This window comes from Rattus norvegicus, chromosome 14 (genome assembly GCF_021556685.1).
Source record: "Rattus norvegicus strain SHRSP/BbbUtx chromosome 14, alternate assembly SHRSP_T2T, whole genome shotgun sequence".
NCBI classification, from domain to species: Eukaryota; Metazoa; Chordata; class Mammalia; order Rodentia; family Muridae; genus Rattus; species Rattus norvegicus.
Window position 1 is genome coordinate 29,806,464 of NC_141547.1, and position 7,950 is coordinate 29,814,413.

The 7,950-nt window shown below is 38.0% G+C and overlaps 1 non-coding gene across 1 annotated transcript; it reads right to left on the minus strand.

Moving 5' to 3' along the window:
* Nucleotides 1–2,173: 2,173 nt before the first annotated feature.
* On the minus strand, nt 2,174–2,303 carry LOC120096810 (small nucleolar RNA SNORA17). The gene has a single exon (XR_015637786.1). It is a non-coding gene; the product is annotated as a small nucleolar RNA SNORA17 (small nucleolar RNA).
* Nucleotides 2,304–7,950: the final 5,647 nt, after the last annotated feature.

The following is a 7,950-nucleotide window of genomic DNA, read 5'->3' on the forward strand; positions in this document are numbered from 1 at the left end:
CATAAAAGATTAAGTAAAGTTATACAAGATATAAATTTGCTGAAACAATGTATGTATTCCAAATATTTCCTACCATGTACAGTCTCAAAATATGTGGTAAGTTTTATGAAACACTGGTCTCCATATGAAATTTTTACAAGTGACTATTTGGTAATATACAAAGTCCTACTGTAACTGAAAAAAAAGTAATGAGGCTATTGAACTTTTCATGCTTTCTAAAAGATATTTCAATATTCAATTAAGTTTTAAATATAGATATCTTATTCAAATTCTACATCAAGAAAATTATTTTGAGAAATTATATGTTATAGAGAGAAACTTATGGCAAAGTATCTTAGGTTATAAGCAACGTAAAGAAATAAAATTAAGAAAACAACAATTGGGAAATTACCAAAAAAAATTCTTGTGAATTCTCAAAGTAAAATAAGAAAAAAAAAAAAGAAAAACATAATGACACCAAGTTGTGACAGTCACAGCATTCTACCATTTTTCTGAGACATAGACATATTCCTTCGCATCCAGGTTCATACTGTCTCTGATTACCATGGAGTCCTTAACCTTGGCAAAGAGGATATTTCTTGAAGAAAAAGGGTGAAAATGTGTGCACTATTACTCAAACAAGCCTTATACCCACACCAACCATCAACACTCATGGTGGCCACCCCTGCTGGCTCTGTTCTAAGAACAGGAAATCATGTTGTACTGTCCCTTACTTGGCCAAACTGGACTCAGCACTACCTGTCACAGGTGGCATTGAACAAGGGAGTGGAAGATGTTATCTCTCCCTCATGTGAGCCACCTCACTGCAGACAAGAGGCAGTGCAGGCTCTCCTGTGCTCATGTCCTCAGGGCCTGCTCACTCACCCACAATCCCCACATCCAGGGCTAACTCTACTACGCTGCCCAAGTGAGGTACATGGATTGGTCTCCAGAGTGCTGCAGTAGTAGGAGAGGAAGAGCAAAGCCAGCTCTCCTGTACTGATGAATTCTGGGCATAACCCTCCTGCCTGAGAAAGGCAGCAGGTGGCCAGAGAGTAGGGTATCTTTCCTTCACCCATGGCACCACATGGCAGACAAGTAAGTGGCAATGACCAGCTCTCCCATGTTCCCACTCTTGGGCTTGCATCATCCATGTCTTCACCACCAGGGTCAACTCTACTTTGTTGCCTAAATGAGGCACAGTGCCTGCTCTCACAACTGCTACAGCTGGTAAAGGTCAGGGCCAACACTACTGCTCTCATTACCCTAGGGCCTCATCTCCCAGCTCCTGCAAGTAGTAAGGGGCAAGGATGAAGGAGGGTATAGCCACCTCATCCATGCTACCACAGAGGAGACCAGTTGCAAGGCCAACTCTATCATGCTCATATTCTTGGTGTCTGCTCAACTACAACTCCTGTAATACTGCAGCTAGTTACAAGTGGGGTCACCTTTCCTGTTCTCATGCCCCAAGAGATAGATCTCCCTCAGTGTTTAGTCTAGAAGTCAGGACAGTTTTCCATGGCCCTCAGATAGCATGTCACCTGGCAACAGCCCAGTCCAAGGAAGTTCACCTGGCCTTTGGTAGTAACAGATCTTCTCTACTGCAGGGTCATGGACATAGGAATGCCTCTCCCCGTTCTGTGGTAGCATAGGCCAAGACCCACCCCACCATGGTCCCAGGTGGCACCATTGGCAACTCACATCAGCTGTTCCTAACTACCATCAAGTCTCTAGTTCTGCCTCTCTACATTGTGATCACATTTTTCTGCTTTGCTTCCTCTTCCATTTCTCCACCTTTCACTTGCTTCTCTGAGTGGTGCCTGGGGTCTCTTAGTGTCTGGGGTTTACTCAAAGGTGTCATGTCCTATTTGTGCATTATGGCACCAGGCAAGGGTCATCTTGGGCATGCTATGCCTCACTCCCTATCCCCTAAGCTTGTATGGCGTTGAATCGGTGGCCATCTCAGTCTAGATCTCTATACTGGCCCCTTGGCACTGGTCTGGTGGTTGTCTCAGGCTTTTACCTTGCCTGAGCCTGCCTGAGAGGTGCCATGGAAGGGTCGTCTCTTTTCGGTTCTCTTGACTTTGGGACCCTTGGATGTGGGAGGGGTTCCATTAGTCTCTTGTTCATTCTTTACTCTAGGATTCCCACCTGACCTACACAGCACACTACCTCAGGCTTGCTTTCTTCCAAGAATGTTTGGCTACTAATCATTCTGATGTCACAGGACAGAACACATAGACAGACACAGCCTCTCTCCTCACTGCCTCCTACTGACACACCTGTGACACAGAAGCCATACCTACAATACCCCTAGGGACAGTGTTTAGGTTTTCTTTTTGTGTTGTTGTTGTTGTCACTGTTTTGTTGTTTTGTTTTGTTTTCTAATTTAAGATAGATTTGAAACCAACTCAAAATGCAATTCCATTTATGAAACTATTAAAAAACTTACTAACATCCAAACATTTAATGTGTTTTTTTTAAAATATGATCAAAGAGTGTTAAGGTGACATTTGCTACAAATGATATTAGCTGCATACTAATGTTTTACATTATTACATAAAAATTTCTTGAAGATAAAGCACTAATTTACAATTAAAATTTTTATTTTTCACATAGAGCTAAGATATTGGTTGATTTATCTATACTTCTCTAGTTACCTTGTCTTTCGAGAACATCTGAAATATTATACTTTGAGTTAGAGTTTTTCAATAATTAGACTGTGTCCTTTGAATTTTATGCTTTTGTTTTCTGAGGCCTTCTGGGATCAAATCTTTGAAGGTGACATTGAGTAAATTATCTGCATGTAGAAACAAACACTTCTCAATAAATACATGGTGTGTAGATGTCTTTTTGCGATTATAAGAAAATCCTAATATTGCCCACATCTCATTCCTCCCTCCAAACTTTACCATATAACCCTCCTTACACTCCTTCAAATCCATAGATTCTTTGTTCTTAGACTGCTACTGCCTGGCTTCACAGAGTTGTAATAGCAGATGCTCCATTTGAAAAGGAATAACATGAATAACCTACCAGTTCATTGTAAGCCCTGGTATCATTGCGTGGGCTCTATATGCTACAAGAAATCCCTTTAGATCTAAGAAACAGTTATACAAATTGTGCTTTCAAAAGGCTTTCTAAAAAATTGTAGCTGGTACCTAGAACTCCCAAAGAACAAATGGTGCCCTAGACTCCTCCCCGGGTTTGAAACTGAGATGTGTTCCCTGTAAAAGGTGTCATTTCCCTTGGAAAATAAAGGGAGACATGGCTCTACCTTTGATTAAGTTGCTGTCAAACTCACAACTTCTTTTTTTTTTCTACGTATCCCTGGATCTTACAAGGTAAAGATAAGTGAAGTAAAATATTTATACTCAGGTTCTTGTCTTGAAATCCTTGAAATAAGATGGACAGACATGAAAATATGGATAAAACCATTTTGAGAATTCATAAACTAAATCCTGACTGTGTACTGGGAGTGTGTGACCCGGCTGGCAAAGCAGAAATATAATGTACAAAGATGAAAAATCGCTCCACAGATAAATCAGGGCTTTAAAACCAAGTGTGATAAAGTCCGTGGAATATTGCCTTGGGTGGCTCCTCCTCCCCATCTCTATTGAAGGGGAGATTAATCCCTCAAAGAGGACATTGCCAACACTTCAAAAATCCAATTTGTGAACAACATTCGAGTGTCTAGGAATGCACATTTGTAATCTTAACAACCTAGTCACGCTGAAGTCAGAGAAAATTGTCATTCATTTTCACCTATCAGAGGATGTCATACCCTGAAAAGAAAATTAACATCAGAAAGAAAGGAATTTCTCTGAAAAATGAAAGAAAGAGTGGCAAAGGACACAGACCCTCTGAAAAGAGTGATTAGCTTGCTGCTACCAAGGCAAAGCTCACCTTAATCTTTTGTTTGGAGTACATACTAATGTTTTTTTCATGATCTTTATTAAACACTTAAGAATATTGAAATGATGGGCTTTCAAGGAGATCAATATTGCAGATGGAAAGCCTCAAAAGCAAAACTGTATATCACAAGTATGAGTCAAAATTAAAGAGTGGATCACTTATATTCAAATCCATTTTTTTAATTTTTTATTGGATATTGTATGTGTTTACAGTTCAAATGTTGTCCCTTTTACCCCCATACTCTCTTCTCCTGCTCCTATGAAGATACTCCCACTCCCATCCACCCACTCCTACCTCAATGCTTTGGCATTCCGCTACACTGAGGAAGGACCCTTCATAGGACCAAGGCTTCTCCTCCTATTTAGGCTAGACAATGACATCCCAGGGTACATATGTGGCTGGAGTCATCATGGGTTCTTCCATCAAGTTATATATTTAGATACATAAATAAATCTGACTTGTCTTTATAGATTATCATTTGTAACACTATGCTTTTCTTCCTCTGTCAAATGATAATACAAAGTTATGTTACTGTTGTGAAGAAAAATGAGAAAAACAAACTGGTATCCGTCTAATTAACACAAGCTATGCCCATCTTAGTTCATACTGCTACAGTGGCCATCACGGTTTTCCCACAATTTTCAATAGTACATTGTTGACAATACCTTCTGTCATTATTGATACTGCTTCTACATAGACATTAGCATTCCCTTTTGTTTGGCCATCATGTCCTTAAAAACCTAAATAATAATATTTTAAACAAGTACTTCAATTTTGATATAATAACATATGTTTAAGAAAATCTCTCCATAAATGCTATCAGGTAAGTGAACGTTTGCAGAGCCCTATCTTCAATTTCTTTTTATTAAATTGCTGTTTTTCATTTTCCTTTTTTTTAATTGTTGCTCTTCATTTTATTAAAACTATCTAAGAATACTTGAAAGTTTTCTTTCTGAACCCTGTATTGGTAGATAGAGACAGAATAAATAACAATGAAGAGAGATAGCTTATTTGGCTCGAAAATCTTAAAGCTGGATACAGCATATTTTGTTGAGATTTCCAAGAAGTAATTTTCCTTGCCTTTCCTGGATATGCAATGTAAGCATTCAGTCTGTATAAGGTATTTAGACACATGTGCTAAAAACAGTCTGCATGACAGGTTGGTGACAGGAAGTGTGCACTACATTAAAGATTCCATGGGGTATTTAAAAATACCTTGAACTTCATTTAAGTAGAAGCTGGAGGAATTATTCAGCATTGAAAAATAAAATGGCAAGTGTTACATCTGCAGAATTGGACCCACAATCGAAACAAGCAAGGTGCTCCCTTCAATGTCTGTCTTGGTGTTTAGATATTATTGAGCAATACGCTCATGATGGTCATGGCTGTGGATGGGCACCACACAGGTCCTGACTTCACAATTTCTAATTCCAACTATGTGTGGTGAGCCCCAGAGTGCCCATGAATCTCAATCCAGAATCCTCTTGAGACACAACAAGATTGGCTCAGCAGGAGGCAGTGGCCTGTCTCTCCCTGATTGTGACCAAAGTGACAGTGTCACACATAGTACAACAGCATTTAATCCCTGGAGGGGATAAGAGGTCATTTTGAAATGGAAAAAGTATTCTAAAGTGTACCTATATCATCTCGTGTTATGCTTGAGGCTGACTACCCAGTGGGTTGGCCAGCCACTTTACAGAAACCGTGCCCATGTCAAATTATTTCCAATGTATGACTCTTCAGAATGTGCCCTATGACCAAACTGAACTTTCCTCCGCAGGCTGATAACTGCTTGGATTTTTTTTTCTGCTCCACACAAATTGCACTGAGCAAAAGCAAATGGAAAAGGAAAGTGAATGTTCTTGCTGTACTTTGTGAGCTGCCATTTTCTAAGTGTGTTTTCTAGAGGCTGATGAACAAAGTCATGGATCTTAGAATTTGGTATGCTTGCGTCATACCCTCTGAAACCCCAAAATTCAAATGATTTGATTATCCAGGACAGTTGAGTCAATAAGAAATATGAAGTTTTACTGGGGCTAATTTCAGCCTGCAAGATACACAGACCAGTAAAGAAACACGAGCTCCAAATATCAGCTAGCTGATGTGTGGGTGTGTAAAACTATTGTCTTTATGAGTTCAATGAATGTTAGAATTAATATAGACTGGTGTTGGAATTGGTGTAGACTCAATTACAATAATTAGCTATCCATCAATAACTTCACGATTTACTGTGCATCTTTTAAATATTTTCTATCCTTTCTTTAATTCAATATCCTCCCTTCTACATAGTTCAGTATCCTCAGTTATGATGAACCGGTTTAAACTGGGTAACCAAATAAATGTGTGAATATAGTTGTATCCTTATAATAAGTTACTTTGATCATGGCTTGCAAACATTTGACCTTTTCTAGAGTATAAAATTAGAACAACTAAGCAAAGTAAGCATCAAGTTTACATCAAAATATGAGAGCCTGGGAAATTTAGCAATAATTAGTCAAGTGGTTTATAACAAAGTTTAAATATGGCCTTTAGCTTCTAATTACATTCATGTTTAAGCACCAAGGGCATTGCTTTTGGCTTTTACATATAACAGTGATCTTTTAATGCATGGTACTTGACTATATAGTAATAAGCTGACTATTGCTAAACAGGATTATCCTCTTAAGAAATGTCAATATTTCTAAATAAGAAGCTAAGAAAGAGGATGACATGATAGTCCAAAATTAAAAATAAAATTATTTGCTTAATAAAACTCCCTTTGTGAATTATGAGAACAATCACGGGTGTGTTTACTGTGGATTTTTTCAGTAATAAATAAATTGGCATTCTTAACAGAAAGCATTGTTTACATAATTACCCAGAAAATCATCTTTAAAAGACTGGAGATATAGAAAAATTCATATCAAGTAGTCAAATTGTATCGAAAAATTTAAAATTCAATAAATTGATAAAGTGAGGTAGCTACAAGGAAGTCCCTCAGTTGGTGTGTGTGTGTGTGTGTGTGTGTGTGTGTGTGTGTGTGTGTGTGTGTGATGTATATTTGAGAGTGCACATTCTATGGTGTTATACAGGTACATACTTCACGGTATACATGTGGAGGTCAATTCTTTTTTATACCATTATATTCATATGTTTTACTGTTATTTCAGTTCTCTACATTATAGGAGCATTGTTAATTAGTTAAATAGTACACATATAATCACTAAGGTATTATAGTTCACCTAATGTATATGTGTGAACTAAGTGTGTCAGGGAGCTTTAGGGAGAAATCTATCACTATCATTTCTCTCTGTCTCTCCATCTCTCTACATCCTTTCTCTTCTCCCTGACCCTGTATCTACACCTCTCCTCTCTTCACTCTGATCTCTCCTCAACAATTTATTCTAGGAAAATGTAATAGCAAGGGCTTGTTCCCAGCTCTCCAATGTCATTTATACCACTCTGAACTCTGAACTAGATAGGTCTTACTTCTAACTCATTTTTACCCAACATAGCAACAGCTTCTGTCCCTCCCTCACTGCAGCAATCTTCAAAATCCCAAGTCTTTTGTCATTAACTAATAAAAATTTAAGAGTCTAAACTCTGAATGCCTCCAAAAAGAAAGGGGAGAGAGCATACATTAGCAGTTTGACAGCACACTTAAAAGCTCTAGAACAAAATGAAGTAATACACAAAAGAGGAGTAGAAGGCAGGAAATGATCAAACTCAGGGCTGAAAGCAACCAAGTAGAAACAAAAAGAACTATACAAAGAATCAACAAAACCAGGAGCTCGTTATTTGAGAAAATCAACAAGATTGATAAACCCTTAGGCAGACTAACCAGAGGGCACAGAGTGTGTATCCAAATTAACAAAATCAGAAATGAAAAGGGACTCATAACAACAGAATATGAGGAAATTTTTAAAAAATCATCGCATCCTACTATAAAAGCCTATATTCAACAAAAAAGTTAAATCTGGAGGAAATGGACCATTTTCTAGACAAATATCAGGTACTAAAGTTAAATCAGGAACAGATAAACCATCTAAACAACCCCATAACTATGAAAGAAATGGA